General features: G+C 37.7%; 1 long non-coding RNA gene across 1 annotated transcript in view; it reads right to left on the bottom strand.

Moving 5' to 3' along the window:
* The window catches only part of LOC125929820 (uncharacterized), a 102341-nt gene that overhangs the window by 37293 nt on the left and 49270 nt on the right, over positions 1–15778 (bottom strand). Inside the window, exon 3 of the long non-coding RNA XR_007459974.1 lies at positions 14815–14931. This is a non-coding gene — a long non-coding RNA (uncharacterized LOC125929820). The remainder of the gene's footprint in view (positions 1–14814; positions 14932–15778) is intronic.

The following is a 15778-nucleotide window of genomic DNA, read 5'->3' as shown; positions in this document are numbered from 1 at the left end:
TCTATAGATACAGTATTGAAATCATCTCATCATTTATATTGGCTGGATACTTATACTGATCCATCCGGACCCTCACAAAACCTTTCTTTGTCCCATATAGTATCTCTGTGGTCTCTAATATTTATGGCAAGGAATTAAAGGTAAAATATTTCATCGTTTTCATGGTTTAAATCGGTGGCTGTCAAAGAATGGCAGTCTTACCACCAGCAGCAGCAGCATCAGTTGGGAACTTGTTAGAAATGCAAATTCTTGAATCCTACCCCTGCCCTACTGGATCAGAAACTCAGCAATTTGTGTTTGAATGAGCCCTCAAGGCAATTCTGATACCACTAACATCTGAAACTGCCGGGGGTTCTGCTACTTGCTAAGTATGTCTATTATTCCAATTAAACTTTCTGGAACTGAGGAAATAACCAGAGGATGAGACCAGGGACCTACTGGACCCACTGTGAAAGAGACTGGAGCTGAAACTCCATTGATCACTTGATCTCATAAGCCCCTGCTCTGACTGATGGACCACAGTGATATTTTGAGCCTCCATGAATTAATATCAGTTCAGAGGCAGTGTCCAGGAATCTTACAAAAACCTAATTATTTCCTTGTTTCCAATGCGCAGTCAATGCAGGGCGTGGTATCATAGTGGGGTCTGAATGTTAGTTCCTACCATTGGCCGATTGGGCACTCAGCAGTGGCTAAAGTCAGGTCAGTCTTGGTGAGTGGAAGTCAATGTCACTTCCAGGGATTATAGACTTCAAATTTTGAGTTATTACTATCTAGCAACTAATTAAATTTCTTACCTCTGGATATGTTGAACATATGTTTTTCCCCACCGATTTCTTCTTCTTTTTAACCTGCCTCATGTACCAAGTGTTTTTACTAAGTTATGGCTGCTGTCCAACATCTGGTTCTGAAAGAAAACTACAAAAATCCATCAAAACACATTTGCTTGATTCCTGTGGGTTTCTGGGTGGGGAATAAGTTTAAACTCTGTGTGAACCTAATGAGGATAAAATAAGCAAGGACAGAAGAATGAAACGTTAGGTTGGGACTGCAGAAAACCAAACTGTAGTTTTGTGCCCTGAGCCTTTCTTCTATGACAGCCATACTGTTGGGTCCAAAGGAACTGGTGCACTATGCAACCTATTTTCCACTGCAAATACAGGTATTCATTGTGCCATAAATATCTGATAAGCATCATTGAAACCTTTCTTTTTGCCTTTCTGGATGGAGAGACCTACCTAATTAACAGACCCGATCCCATTCACTAGGTGAGTCTACAAAAATAGACTCTCTCTCTCTTCTTCTCAACCCATACTCACTATTTAAGGAATGAAGCACAAGGCAAAATTTAACGGAAACTGGATTTAGAAGTATTGCACAGAAGTCTGACAAATTTACCAAAAAAGTTCCAGAATGTACTACCAATTATGTGAATTATAGGATTCTGTCACTCTTTCCACACTAGATTTTCAATCTAGTTGTTCTGCTTCTAAGAACATATATATAGGAATCATATATCTGAAGACTGAAATAGGAAAATTCATTTCTAAGCACTTGGTAATATATATATAGTCCCTTCCAAAGGTTAAAAGTTAATTGATGTTTAGTAATATGTAACAACAAGCTCCAAGTCTTCAGCAAAGAAACACTTCGTACTTTTTATGTCATCTCTTTATGTGGCAATTTTATGAATCACATTTCACTGAAACTGTGATGCTATCAATTGTAAAATGCATCATTGTTTTATATGTCATTAGAAAGAAAAAAGTTGTCAATTATATCATATGTTATATTTTTATTTTACATTAATTGAAAGAACTCTCTTAGACATATTTAGAGGTAGAATTTTATCATATGTAACTCATGCTTACATCACAAGAAAATGTTAGCAAAATAAGTTGTTTCTCATTCCTAATGGTTCTTCCCCTTCAAGTTCAACTCTTCTGATTCAGAGGTGTTGATGCCCAAGCTTTCTCCCATACCACCTCGGGCCATCAGGAGATGTGCTGCTACATCATGTACTAATAAGAGGGTCCACTCTGGTCTCTAGGCTTTTCTTCCACACTACTGATGCTTTTCAAATATTTGATGATGACAGTAAAAGGTCTACTGGAAGAAATCAGTGGAAGGTTTTCAAACAATTGGGTCCCACGTTACTTTTTAAATGAGCATTAAATATTTGTTCACTAATGTGTTCAGAGCCACAATTGTCTAGTCTTAACATTGGACATAGCAACAGAGTTATTGTACTTTGTGTTGAGCTTTTCCTTTTGCTCTCCCACTGCATATCAACAAAACTAAACAAAAAGCACGCTTGGGGTGCCTGGGGGCTCAGTTGATTAAGTGTCCGACTCTTGATTTCAGCTCAGGTCATGACCTCACGGTCCATGGGTTCAAGCCCCTCATCTGGCTCTAGGCTGACAGCATGGAGCCTGCTTGGGATTCTCTCTCTCTCTCCCTCTCTCTCTCTCTCTCTCTCTCTCTCTGCCCCTTCCCCACTTGCTGTCTCTCAAAATAAATAAATAAACTTAAAAAAAAATGTAGCATGCTTGATCAGTAATGGAGGGCCTCTATCTCATCAATTTCATACTTGATAGGTAGGTATCCCACTTCACTTTCTCTCCCACTATGAATCCTAGAGGGGTCTCTTTCTGGTCAAAGAAATATGTTTCTTTTTTCTTGTTCCTTTGAAGGAGGGACTCTATTCTGTCCATTTTTTCTCCCCCTCCACCAGGCTTTTGACTAGTTGTGTATTACTGAAGTGACAAGGTGAACTGTTATGCTCAAGTTCATCCACATTCAGGCAATGACAATTTCTCACCTGCATCCTTGTCCTCAGTAACTATAAGTGACAAGATATCGTCAGCTAGATAGTTGGCATGACTGAGGGCTCCCCATTTTAGATATTAAATGTCAAAATGTGGGGGAAAGTATGAATTTTATATCTGAAAAAAAGTAATTGTTTGATCTTATATTTCTTCAAGGGTGGTGATCATGACTTATATATCTCTGTATCCCTGGCATAATCACTGCTGTATTATTCAGAGATCAGTAATTTTATTTGTTGAATGAATTAAGGGTTCACAAATGGGCAGGAAAAAAGTTTATAATGCGTACCAACAAAGCATGACCCTCCCTTTTGCTTCCCTAATGATAGAAAATAATGAGTATTTAAGCCAGATGTTTCTTTAAATAAGAACATTCCTTTCCTATAGCAGTTGTGAATTAAGAGTAGAGATTTATATATGCCATAAATACTATCCTCAAAATTAAGTGATGCAAAGACTTCTGTGAGAAGAAGCCCCTTCCTCTTACAGTGCCCTCCCCCCCCCACCCCACCCCCACCCCCGCCCCCAGCACTCTCCCGACAGGGCCAAACACTATCCAGCTGGCAAGGAGAAATGTTTACAGGGTCCAGCTCAGCATCACAAAGTGGGGCAAGTGGGAGTAGATTTGGAGCTGGCATAGCAGAAGATTATATTTTATTAACATATCAAAACAATCTGGCTAAATACAATTTGTCAAAACATCTCATATATCCTGTGAACTTTCAAGCAAGTTGGACAGAGGCAGATTTCTGCAGATGTTTTCTCACTATTAATATGGCAAGAAAATCCACGTATAACAACGCACTTTTGCAAAACTATTAGCCACAATGATGGCTCTCCAAATCTCCTATGTGGACATTCACTGGTTCCTTTTACTTTTATTCTTAGGGAACCAGGCATTTTTATAGTCAAATAAAACAATATTTGTCACTGAGTGTGGGGAGAAATTAATCAAGTTAACCAAAACTCCCTGCCTCACCTTACCCTCAAATAATTTATCTCATTATCCAACCTTCTGTGAATATAGATTTTAACTTACTACAAATTGCTATTTTCTTTTTTTTTAATTTTTTTTTTAACGTTTGTTTATTTTTGAGACAGAGAGAGACAGAGCATGAATGGGGGAGGGTCAGAGAGAGGGAGATACAGAATCTGAAACAGGCTCCAGGCTCCGAGCTGTCAGCACAGAGCCCGACGCGGGGCTCGAACTAATGGACCGCGAGATCATGACCTGAGCCGAAGTCGGACACTTAACCGACTGAGCCACCCAGGCGCCCCCAAATTGCTATTTTCAAAGAAAACATTCTCAATTAGTACAATCATTCAGGATGAAGTAAGAAGGTAAAACCACACCTGTGAACAGGGCAATTTTAATATAAAAACATAGTAATGGGATTAACTACGAAGAGGATTCTAAAAATAGGCAGTGTAAGGAACAGCCACTGGTTTTGGGCTGTGGGAAACAACTCAAGAAAGAAGGAAGCTGAGAAGAGCACCCACCCCACCCCCAAGCACTGACCAGACTTTCCAAGAAGCCACCCACTGGGGCTGGCATCACTGGTCTCCAGCACACCCCTGACAGAGGAGCTGCCCACGTCCAGGAAGTGTCACTGGCAAAGAAGCCATCCCCAGCAGCAATATCCCAGGATCAAGAAGGAAAGCACCAGTATAAGGAGAAGAAGGCCCCTCCTCTTACAGTGTCCCACCAGCACTCTCCTGACAAGGCCCAACACCGTGCTAGCTGGTAGGAGAAATATTCAAGGGTGCAACGCCAGTATCGCAAAGGTCAAGAAGGATGGATTTGGAACGGAAAGACGATAAATTGACAACTGGCATAATTAGCTTACCTTTTTGTTGTTCTACACACGGCACAAAAACTCTACCTTTAGAGCCGTCCAGCACCTGGTGCATAAAGACTGGTGAGGGAGAAGGGGAGATGTCACAGCTTTATAGATCGTTGTTACTGCGACTCTATATACAGCATCTATTTCCCCCTGGGCCTTAGCTGCCCAGCAATGCTGTCACGTTCATGACCATCTCTTCCCCATCCCCTGAAAATATCCATTTTAAAATGATTTCCTCATGTCTCTACTGTTCAGCAAGACTGAGGAGTTTTTTTTTTAATAAATGATCTTGTTGCTTATTCTAAAGAGAATTAAAGAACCCTTCAGAACGAACTGCAACAGGTTCTATTGCCGACCCAGCTCCTTTCCTTGTCATAGAGGAGCAGGTGTATTCTTCCATTATGATGCTTTTTCTACCACCCAGTCTCTGGACCCCACCCCCTCCCATGCCTCTCTGCACTAGGTCTTACCAGTTTTATTCTTGTTTACTTTCCCTGTGCTGAAGTATTTCTAAAACTCTGGTCTTTCCAATACACACCTCACACTGACCTGGCATACTTACTTAAACACAGATTCCAATGTTCCATCTCAAATCAACTGAGTCAACAGCTCTGTGAGGCAGAACCCAGAAAACTCTTTTATCTGAGTGTCCTTGACAATATTTGTGCATGCTACATCTTGGGAACTAGTGATATACTATCTTTTTTTTTTTTTTTTTTTTTTTTTTTTTTTGCATGCTTACTGCTTCTAACTCATTAAAAATACTTCCTGGCTCTTCCCTCCTCTGATTTTTATTTCATCTTTCTTTTCCCGTTCACAACACAGACTCTTTTGAAAGGCTTGTTCATAGTGGGTTTCAGAGCAGACTAAGAATCACTGTCTGGCTTTCACTTCTGAGATGCTAGAAATATTCTCCCAGGTCATCATGACTTTTTCGTGATAAATTCAAAAGATTTTTTTAAACTTTTCAACTCTTCTGCTGAAGAAAAGATTTCTGCAGTGTTTAACACTGATCTTTCCTTTATCTTGGCTTTTATTTTATTTTTCTTAATTTCTTCCTCCTCCTTTATCTTATGCCTTTATTCTATGCCGAAGCTCAGACTTATCTGCCCATCTCTTAAATATGGATATATGCATCGTTCAACACCTGACAGTTTCCTTCTCTTCCTACACACTTCCTAAGCAATCTCTTAAACCTCTATTTCTGTACCTACCGTTTACATAATAATGTAAGACAAAAATCTCTTTTCTCAACTTCATACCCACATTAAATTCAACTAAATCCTGGATAGCTTAACCTAGATGCTCCATTTTAAGCTCAATGAGTTCCGGTTTTAGGCCTGGCTTTCTTCATTCAAGCCCCAATTTTTCTTCCTACACCTTTGTGAATAATACTATAATCCCTTCAGATGTTAATGCAATCATTAATTATTTCCTCTCCCTAAGCTCACATCCAATAGTCATACAAACTATGAAATCTCTCTTTTAGCTAAGTTTTTTGCAATGCCACAATTTTATTTTAGACGACATCATGCGTGTTATGCAGATGCCTACTGAATTTTCTTGCTCCCCAAGCTTCCTCCTCTTCTACTTTTCCACTGTCAAGAATTTTTTCTAAATATCAACTGTGATCATGTCACATCCCTTTTTAAAAACTGTTTCCATATACTGTACCAACAACAAATACAAGATAAAATTTTGCAAAACATACAATTTGCAATATAATTAAAAATATCAAATACCTAAAAATAAATAGTCTGAATGATGTGCAATATCTCTATAGAGAAAAACCTTATGTAGAGAAAACAGATAAGACCTAAAGAAATGGAAGCTATGCCACATTAATGGGTAGGAAAGTTCAATATTTTATAAACTTGTCATTTCTCCCAAAATCAATCCATACATTCATATACACCCAATCAATACTGCAAAGTTGTTCTCTAAAAATTTTACAAGCTGTTCCTAAAATTTATGAAAATATAAAGACTCAAAAACAGTCAAAGCAGCTTAAAGAGCATATCGAGATGAGCTTTTCTACTTTTATTCAAACTCATAAAACTAGAACAAGACAATGGAATGTTAGTCAAAGGACAGAGAGGTATACAATTATTATCTGATGATAAAAGCATTTTCATTCTTTCCCGTTCTTAATTTTGGCTAGTTCTGCCTCTCTCTTCCTTTTTTCTTGATCAGTCTTGCCAAAGCTTATCAACTTTATTTGTCTTTTTAAAGAACAAACTTTTGGTTTATTTACTTTCTATTTTCTAGTTTATATTTATTTTCTAATTAATTAAAAGTGAGTTTAATTTGTTGTTCATTTTCTACATTCTTGAAAAAGATACTTAGCTTGTTTTCAGCTTTCTTTTCTAAGTTATATATTTAAAGCTACATCTTCCTCTAAACTCAGTTTTATGTGTATGCCATAAATTTGAAGATTTTTATTAACATTTAGTTCCAAATACTGTCCAATTTCCCTTCTGATTTCTTCTTTTAGTCAAGGTTATTTATAAGTATGTTAACTGCACTTCTAAATATTTGGGGATTCTATAGTTACCTTTTGTTATTGATTCCTAGAGTACCTGCAGTGTGGTAGGGGAACATCCTCTGAGATTTAAATCCTTTATAATTTGTTGCAAATTGTTTTATGGCTTAGCACATGACCAATTTTGCCAATTTTGGTAATTGCTTCCTATGCTCCTGAAAAAGAATATGCATACTGTCCTTGCTGGGTGCAGTTTTCTGCATATTAGTCAATATGGTTCATCATGTTTTCAGATATTTATATGCTTACCAATTTTTTTAAGGCTGGTCTATCAGCTATTGAGAGAGGCACGTTTAAGTTCACCACTGTGACTATAAATTTGTCTTTTCTCCCTTAAATTATATCCATTTTTGTTCTAAAGCTTTATTAGTTATCAGATACCTACAAATTTTGAATTGTTTTCTTCCTGGTAGATGTACCTACTTAGCAAAATCAAATGTCTCTCTTTGGCTCTATTGATATTTTTTGCCCTCAAGTCCACCTTGTCTGGTATAAGTAGAGCTACACATGGAAAATCTTTTTATGCCTTTACATTTAAAACTTGTATCTTGTAAGGAATATACAGTTTTATGCTATTTTCTTATTCAGTCTGAAAATCTTTGTTTTTTAGTTTGACTGTTTAGTCATTCATTGTTTAGTCACATTTATAGTGCAATTCATAGTGTAATGATTAACAATATTGTTTTTATATCTACCAACTTGCTGTATGTTTTCTGTTTATACAATTTATTTTATGTTCCACCGATTATTTTATTATTCTAATTTTCCCTCTATTAACCTGTGAGATATGTAAGTACATGAATAGATGTATATATTTTATATACCTCTATATATCTAAATATATTTACATATAGATATATAGTTATGCATTTATGGGGAGAGAGGTATAGTTACACCATATAGTTACACACACACATATATATACACACACACACACACATATATATACTTACCTATACATATACCATACATATAGTTATCTCAGAAATTACAAAATGCATCCTTTGAAACCTTCACTCATTATCACCTCATATAATAATTTTTACTACTTAACAATGAGAAAAAGTTATGATTTTTTTAAGGTTCTTTTAACACCCTCAGATATTTTGTTATTATTATGCATTTAATTCTATGTATAACATCACAAAATATTACTATTTAATTTTTATTATAAATATCATTTTATATTTATACGTGTCTTGCTCAATACCAGTGATATTTTTCCTTCTTGCATTTCTGTTTTTCTGTGTCAGGGATCATTTTACTTCTGTCTGAAAAATCTCCTGTAGTGTTAAAAATTTTTTTCTTAAACATTTATTCATTTTTGAGAGATGGAGAGAGACACAGCATGAGCTGGGAGGGCCAGAGAGAGAGGGAGACACAGAATCCGAAGCAAGCTCCAGGCTCTGAGCTGTCAGCACAGAGCCTGACACAGGGCTCAAACCCAGGAACCATGAGATCATGACCTGAGCCAAAGTCCGACCCTTAATTGACTGAGCTACCCAGGCGTTCTTCCCCTGTAGTGTTTAGTGTAATATTTGCTGATGGTAAATCCTGTTTTTGTCCACATGAAAACTCTTTATTTCACTTTCAATTTATAAAATCTATTTTCATCTGGTGGAGAATTCTAAACTGGCAGTTATTCTCTTTCATCGTTAAATATGTCATTACATTGTCTTCTGGCTTCCATCATTTCTGTTAAGGAATCAGTTGTCCATCATATTGGTACTGTTTTAAAGGTAATGTATCTTTTTTCTTTGCATACTTCTAATATTTTCTTTCTTTCATTTTCAGCAGTTTTATATGCCAAAGTGTGGCTCTCATTGTATTTATCCTACTTGGACTTCATACACTTCTTGAATCTATTATTCAGTATCTTTGGTCAGATTTATAAAATTCTTGAAAAAATATTATTTCTTCCCTATTGTCTTTTTCCCTTCTGGAACTCCAATTTCTTATAGGTTTTACCTTCACTGAAACTTCTTTTTAAAAGATGTGCTTCCAGAAGAAGGAAATGCAACCTAAAAGAAGAACTTCAAAGTAAGAACCAGCAGTAAAATAAAGGAACTGACAAACATTGGGGTAAACAGAAACAAGAATTTATTACATAAAATATTATCATTATTATTTACAACTTATTTGAAGAATATAAAAATGGGTCAAAACTAAAATAAGGAAATGTTAGATCTGGGGAATGTGGCATTTAAGTGTTCTAAGAATATGTGCTTTTCGGGGCGCCTGGGTGGCTCAGTCGGTTAAGCGGCCGACTTCAGCTCAGGTCATGATCTCGCAGTTCGTGGGTTCAAGCCCTGCGTCAGGCTCTGTGCTGACTGCTCAGAGCCTGGAGCCTGTTTCGGATTCTGTGTCTCCCTCTCTCTGACCCTCCCCATTCATGCTCTGTCTCAAAAATAAATAAACGTTAAAAAAAAAAAAGAATATGTGCTTTTCAAGTGAGGGATAAAAATGCTGATTAACATTCAACTTTTCAGTCACATATGTGTGTTTAAAATGTAAGACTGTTTATTTTAAAAAGATAAGTAGAACACAAAGCTTTATAAATATTATTGGAGCAATAGGGTTTTTAAATAAAAACAATCTACTAAAAGGTTGAAAGGAGGGGGGAAATGGAGCACAGTGTAAAAGCAGATAAACAAAAATCACAAAATAAGATGGAAAAAATAAAGAATGAATACATCACTTTAATTGAATTTGACAGTTAAATAAAAACTAGGGTTGGATGAAATAAAATGGAACAATCTTCTGTTTAAAAGAGACACATTTCAGTGTGCAGAAAGATTACAAGTAAATGGATGATAAAATATATACCATGCAGTCAGTAATCAAAAGAAATGTTCTACATTTTTGCAAGAATCAGCAAAATTTTTCTGTAAAGGGACAGATAACAAATATTTTTGGGTATATGTCACAACTACTGAACCCTGCGATTGTAGTAAGAAAGCAGCCATAGACATTACGTAGACAAATGAGCATACATGTCTTCTAATAAGACTTTATTTACAAAAACATGTGACAGGCCATATTTGGCCCACAGGCCGTAGTCTGCTGACCTTTGGTCTACTGAAAGGTCATAATCATGGGACTGATAGATATACAAAAAAATATTTTAAGATATCATGATTTTATAAGAAAAATCAATCTCAGAAGCTGGACTAGGTATTCAATAAAAATACAGAAAAAGGAATTGAGCAAAAATGGTAGATAGCCCAAGTTTTTACTCTCTTATTCATCTTAACCCATCATTCCTTTTCTTTTACCTCACTCCCACCTCATACCAGTTCTAGACAAAGTAAATATTAAGACAGAGGCTTAGGAAAGTGATATCAGATAGAAGAGTTTATCGGAATAGAATCTCCAAAAAGTATAGGATGGAATTTAGGTGATCTTCTGGCTGACAATTCTGAGGCAGTGCTTCTGAAGCCACCTTTATGATATCACAACTTGTGTTAAAGAGGTTCCCAAAACTGAGCCCACCAGCATCTATGAATAATTATTTAGGAAACTATTAGAGGACACTGATCACCCTTTATACTTTGAATTACAATAATAAAGCCTTGGAATAAGTAAGCAGCAAGACAGTATAAACATGCTGTTTTACAGTTTATTTATTTACAGTTACTTACTGCCTCTTAATTATAATTATTACCACTAGGTGGCACTCATCCAAAGCTGTATTTACCCAGGAAGGTGAATTAGACGTTGCAAACTGACATGGCCCGACTCTAGCCCACATAATGTGTTTTGATTGGCCCATGATGTTTTCAGAATTTTGTATTACTGGTATATGTTTAATTCCATATTATAAAACTGTATTTCTTGCTTCTCCACCTGCTAGCAGCCAGCTGACTCTACCAGGCCCTTTCTATAGAGACAGTATGCACTCTCACATGAGACCCTGCTTAGTTTTCTCATCTTGTCTGCTTTAATCATTTCTAGTCCCATCTGGCCCCTATAGGTGTTTAACTGTGTGATCTTTACCCTACAGTTGCACCAGAAAATCTCAAGCAATGGCTGTTTATTAAAAAAAAAAAAAAAACCTAAGGAAAATATAATTTAATACTGAAATGTATCCTAGAAATATAGATGTAAAGAGAAAAGATATAAGACTGACATTAAGATCTGGTTTCTACCTTACAGAATGAATACTGAATTGGAGAAAGTAAAGGACACTTGGAGTGACGTAAGCAGTAAGACAGTATAAAAAGGTAAAAAAACCAATAGCATCCAGCAAATGTCAGTTGACTGGGTCCAGTACTGGGCTAAGCAACTGATTTAGATTCATGCATTAAATTCTCAAGATCATTCTATGAGGTGTGTTCTTCCTTCCCATTATACAGATAAGAAAGCTGAGGCCCAGAGTTACATAACTTCTCCAAAGTCAAACATAATAAGTGGCAGGAGTGTGTTTACCCCCAGGTAGGTCTAATGCAAAGCTCAACCTCTTCTATTCTAAGGTCCTTGATGCAGACAGATTATTTGGTAATCAGCTTGGCATATAGTTTGATTTGTTCTGCCATTCATACTGAATCTTCCTGAGTCTTAAAACTGATTATCCTGATGTTTCCTGTTGAGTAAGGAGATCGTTCCTGAAGGAAAACAGTCAATGAGTGTGCTCCCCTGTCTTCTCCTTTTGAAGAAGTGCCATGGTCCATGTAGACTGCAATCATTCTCTCGCTTTTCTTCCAAGGATTCCCCCTCCTGTGAGATCTTGAGAGCTCCCAGGGATGTTTACCCATGCTTGAAAGAACCAGAAAACCTGGTCCTTCAGGGGCAGAGGCCATTCCTTTTTATAGTTGCTGCCGCATGGTGTCGCTATTGAAACGCAGGGAACACAGCCACCCAGGTAGGGTCCCTGCTGCACAATGTTGTTGCTGAGTCCCAGGCAGGTGCTGGGGCTGGAGACCTCCGCAGAGAAAAGCCTTGGTGACCGACAAGCACCACTGCCATCCATCATTTATCTATCATTTTCCTTCTCTGCAGGGAGAAGGCTCTCCTTAGTGTCTCATACAACTATGATGATTCTATGCCGTTGTAGGCCTGTGTGCCCCATGACTTCTGTCTTATTTATAAGAGACTATTTCAGTATACACATAAAGACATTTTTACAAGATCCACACTTAATCTCCAGGGTGGCTGAATCTGGAGGTGTTCTAAGTCTCGGCCATGTAATTGGCCAGAATTACCACTCCTCCCTCCCCCCTTCTTTACCAACCCCAAATGTGAAAGAACTTCTCCATCTTTGTCCCAGTGACCATCCCCTTTTTTATACAAGGGAGAACAACATTCCTTTATGGCAATAGTTCACCTTGTTGCAAAAGCATGGTCCACTTAGACTGAGTGACCTTAATGCCTGTAAATCTTTCTACTGCTCATAGAATTACTCTGCATGGATTAAATCACCTTGCATGCATTAAAGCAACATATTTTGCTTTCAGAGATTTGACGTTCACTGACCGTGTGAAGCATCCTCAGCAGTTCAATACCAAGTGGATGATCCCCAAATCCTTTCTTGGTAAAAAAAAATAACTGGTGTCATTATTATTTGCCACTTAAGAGCTAGGGGAGCATGCAATGGAACAACAAATGATATTTAAATAAAGTTTCCAATTCAGCAAAATCTTTCCCTCTTATAATTCGATTGTATGCCAGTGTTCTTTCTCATGAAAGTATTTCTGTGTCATTAAGTACAGACATGAGATAAAAGAATAAATACGAAGACAATGCTGAACATAGAGTTGAGGATTGCCACATAATTAGATCAGAAACAACGTTGGTAAATTATCCATTTTGCTGTGGACATATAGTAATATAGACATCTGGTCATTCAACTCTCCACTAATCTGAACAGAGAGAAATTCACAAATAACCCAAAGTCAAAGTTCAAATAAACTGTGCGTCATCTTCTGCTGCTTCCCAACTCCCTTCAACCGACCTATAAGCAGCCGATCCCCAAGGTCTGGCTCAAATTTTCCTAAAGCCTCCACCCCAGCTCTGATCCCCTGGGGAAGGGAGAGGGAGTTCCAGCGAACACCAATGGTAACAAGCAATAAATAATCACTGCCTAATTCCTGAGTCCTGCCTCATTATTCCCATAAGTAGGAACTCAATTACTGTATCCCACTGCAAGTGAGAAGTACCTGTATCCTAATCTCTAAGATCTTGCAGGGAGTAGAATTGCATATCCCCTCCCGTCAATCAGTTCTAGAGGTAATTAGCCAAGGAAATCATTTTTTTAATGTTTATATATTTTTTGAGAGAGAGACAGAGTGCGAGCCGGGGAGGGTCAGAGAAGGAGACACAGAATCCAAAGCAGACTCCAGGCTTGAGCCTGAAGCGGAAGTGGGGCTCAAACCCACAAACTGCAAGATCATGACCTGAGCCAAAGACAGAGGTTTAACTGACTGAGCCACCCGGATGCCCCTCAGGGAAATCATTTTTTAAAAAATTAGTATAGTATTAATTTCCCTAAGAACTAAGAAAAATAATTTCCTGACAGGTCATATATTTTTTAAATGGAGGGTATTAAGTAACTAGTACTTTTTACACCAGTGATATAACCCCTCTCTAAACAAAAAGGAAAAGTTTAGAACTTTAGGAAGGTCTTATTGACCATGAAATTCAAACAGTGACTTTTTCACTTACAGATAAGGAAACTCCTTGCCATCAACATTAATTTTCTCATCTGCTAAATGAAGGGCTCCAAAACGATTTGACCTCAATTGCAGAGTTACTTACTGGGGTGAAGAAAAAAAAGCTAAAATTCCTATCTAAGGCACTTTCTATCACCACACGCTGCATTAGAACTAATCAGTCCTTGTCTTCTAAGACCGCATGCCCCTCCCCCCGAAGTCAATGGTCTTCTACATCAGAATTCCAGGATGCAGCGTTTAGAACATTTGGCTGGAGCGGAGAAGGAAAGTTGCTGGCATCGTGGCTATTCTTTTGTGGTCTACAGGCAATCCAAACAACAGTTGTGTGCTGTTATATTTCAATTCTCAAAGACTGGTGGGATCCCATGTTATGGTATGCTTAAAATAAAAACAGAGAGACCTCCTTTCTGAGGCTGTGGGTCGACATGCAGTTTTGTGCCACTTCATCAGAACTCGGTTTTTTGACCAGAGCGTTTATTACAAAGTGCAGCAAAGCACAACACAACCGCAAGAGAAACATTAGAACTCTCTCCCCCTTGGGAATTAGTCTGAAGAGATTTTCCTTCAGAAATCACATGTCTGCCTCGGTGCTCACTATGCCCTGAACTCTTTTCCCTGCATTCATCTCCCATGGGCTTCTGCAAAGAAAAAACCTTGGTGAGTTGGGAACCGGGCTAATACACATTTTATGGCCTCTTTCATTGAACGTCCACCCTTCTTTGGAATGCCAACTATCTCATCAAGTTATCTTTAGGAGTGAGAGTTGGGTTGGCACAGAGGCACTCTTAGTCCTAATGAAGTTGAGATGTGGGACAGAATATGTAAACGAAGATATCCTTCGGCGACTGGGAAAAAAAAAACTGAGCAAGTCTAATATTTTGAAATTAGAAAAACTGAAATAAGGGAATTTATTGTATGTGGAGTTAACTCACCTATGCACAGAAGGCTTCTGAACGTCTGTCACTGGCTTCCCAAACAGCTCCTGTCCCCCTCCCGTTGGTTTAGGTTCAGGACAGCCTACTTTGCATCTCTATTCTTTTTCTGTGATCCTGAGAAGGTTAAAGATAGAAAAGGATTTCAATTTGCTTTTTTTATTTTTAATCTCTATTTTCCCTTCTTAAAAAAAGAAACGTTGTACTTGGCTGGAACTTCTATTCCATAGTTGCCTGAGGCTGGGTTGGAGCTGCAAAGTTGCAAAATAAATCAGAACAAGCTGTGCTCTGGTGTTTCTAAATTATTAAACATTTACATTTGACTGGTCAAACAGCGTCTTTTTTCTAAATGTATACACCCTTGATTGAGCGGCAAAGTTTGGTGTCGGTAATTTGGAGGGTACCTCATTCCATCAGAAGACATAGTTTAGGCCCAAGTCAGCTAAACTCTGCTGATGGGATAGAAAATTTAAGTACAAGGGTGGACTTTTAAAAAAAACTTACACCCATAGAGTACATAAACACTCTAAACCAGCAAAGCAAAGAAAATGATGTGTTTATGATGCTAATTACTGAACTTCACCAGCTCAGTTCAAGATATATTAAAAAGTTGCTTAGACTGGCAACGTACCTTGTTCCATTGTTAGGCTTTAGCCTTATTTCCCCCCTAAGGTCAGAGCACTAGCCCTGAAGGAAGAGGCTAGGAAACCTGAATAATGTTATGAAGTGATCCAAGAATAAAAGAATGCTTAAGGTAATTTCTATTCTTTCGGGATCCTAAGGTCATACGCTCTTTAGTTTGAAAAAAGTTCATGAAGCTTTCCAAGATGACAGCTTTGTAACCAAAAGAGAAATGGAGTATGGTGTAGTCTAGTGTCTGTGTGAGTTGTAGGTGATAATATTTAAGGGTACACTGTACATGATGGAAAACCAAAGTAAATGCTAATAATCTGCTCTGGAAGAA

This window comes from Panthera uncia, chromosome A2 (assembly GCF_023721935.1).
Source record: "Panthera uncia isolate 11264 chromosome A2, Puncia_PCG_1.0, whole genome shotgun sequence".
Taxonomy (NCBI): domain Eukaryota; kingdom Metazoa; phylum Chordata; class Mammalia; order Carnivora; family Felidae; genus Panthera; species Panthera uncia.
The sequence above is the reverse complement of the archived record's forward strand: the minus strand, read 5'-3'. Positions and strand labels throughout refer to the sequence as shown.